The following is a 2001-nucleotide window of genomic DNA, read 5'->3' as shown; positions in this document are numbered from 1 at the left end:
AGGTATGGTTCCAACGGGGAGCATATAGGATCAAATGTGTCCGCGCTAATAACCACTAGGGAGCATAGATGCGAAAGTAAAACATTGAGTTCATTAAAAATCTTCATTGGGTCTGCATTATTGCTTTCGAACAACTTGTTTACTTTTTGCACCTGAAAATTAGGCAAATAGTAAAATCGGCTAAAAACGGCTAACTTTTTTTTACAAACCGGCTAACAAATCGGCTGCCGGCTAGATCGAATTTTCTCCGGCTAGTTGCTATCAAAACCGGCTAAATCTAGCCGGAAAACGGCTAAAATGGCAACGCTGGTCAACACACGCTAATCACCCGTTTCACTTAGTAGCCCATGACCTTTAACAGGAGCTATTGGTGCTATAACTTCAGTTTCAGATTTAGTAAAATGATTCCATCAATATAACATTTCATTATTTGTATTAGGAAATATTATTACTATCTTAACTGTTTATCAATGATGACGAGATGTATCACGTGAAGGTACATTTCAAGGATAACACACTATCCCTGTTACTTTAGGCCTTCGATGAGGAATAATTTTATTTATTTTATCTGAAGTATTATTTTTTATATCTTTTTTTGAGCTGTTTTTCATAGAAGATTATCACCTGCTATCGAACTAGGAGCATCATGACCACCTATAGGAATTAAACCATTTAATCCATTTCAAATCCCTTTACTAAATACAGCAATTCTTTTAGCTTCAGGAGTAACCGTTACATGAGCACATCACAGTTTAATGGAAGGAAATCATTCACAAGCTACACAAGGGTTATTTTTTACAGTACTATTAGGTATCTACTTTACTATTTTACAAGCGTATGAATATGTTGAAGCCCCATTTACATATGCCGATTCAGTTTATGGCTCTATTTTTTTTTTAGGGCAACAGGCTTCCACNCTTTTTTTTACAAACCGGCTAACAAATCGGCTGCCGGCTAGATCGAATTTTCTCCGGCTAGTTGCTATCAAAACCGGCTAAATCTAGCCGGAAAACGGCTAAAATGGCAACGCTGGTCAACACACGCTAATCACCCGTTTCACTTAGTAGCCCATGACCTTTAACAGGAGCTATTGGTGCTATAACTTCAGTTTCAGATTTAGTAAAATGATTCCATCAATATAATATTTCATTATTTGTATTAGGGAATATTATTACTATCTTAACTGTTTATCAATGATGACGAGATGTATCACGTGAAGGTACATTTCAAGGATTACACACTATCCCTGTTACTTTAGGCCTTCGATGAGGAATAATTTTATTTATTTTATCTGAAGTATTATTTTTTATATCTTTTTTTGAGCTGTTTTTCATAGAAGATTATCACCTGCTATCGAACTAGGAGCATCATGACCACCTATAGGAATTAAACCATTTAATCCATTTCAAATCCCTTTACTAAATACAGCAATTCTTTTAGCTTCAGGAGTAACCGTTACATGAGCACATCACAGTTTAATGGAAGGAAATCATTCACAAGCTACACAAGGGTTATTTTTTACAGTACTATTAGGTATCTACTTTACTATTTTACAAGCGTATGAATATGTTGAAGCCCCATTTACAATTGCCGATTCAGTTTATGGCTCTATTTTTTTTTTAGGGCAACAGGCTTCCACGGAATTCATGTATTAATTGGAACTACCTTTTTCTTAGTTTGTTTAACTCGACATTTAAATAACCATCTCTCAAAAATTTATCATTTTGGGTTTGAAGCAGCTGCATGATATTGACATTTTGTTGATATTGTTTGATTATTCCTTTATATTTCAATTTATTGATGAGGAGGTTAATTAATTAATTATTTATATAATATATATGTAAGTATATTTTACTTCCAATCATAAGGTCTACTAATCTAGTAGTATAAATAATTGTCACGCTTGGCAACCCTATGTACAGCAGCGACAACGAGAAGAAGAAGAGAGTAGTCGAACAGCGAGGTCTACGGGATAACGCGAATAGAAAAACTAGCCAACCT

General features: G+C 34.8%; 1 pseudogene; it reads left to right on the top strand.

The window, feature by feature from the left end:
- The first annotated feature begins 316 nt into the window (after nucleotides 1-316).
- On the top strand, nucleotides 317-1801 carry LOC108374370 (cytochrome c oxidase subunit 3-like; annotated as a pseudogene).
- Nucleotides 1802-2001: the final 200 nt, after the last annotated feature.

The sequence above is a fragment of the Rhagoletis zephyria genome, unplaced genomic scaffold (genome assembly GCF_001687245.7).
Source record: "Rhagoletis zephyria isolate East Lansing unplaced genomic scaffold, Rhagoletis_zephyria_1.1 Rzeph_scaffold_07651, whole genome shotgun sequence".
NCBI classification, from domain to species: Eukaryota; Metazoa; Arthropoda; class Insecta; order Diptera; family Tephritidae; genus Rhagoletis; species Rhagoletis zephyria.
Note: the sequence above shows the minus strand (reverse complement) of the source record. Positions and strands in the feature narration are given on the sequence as shown.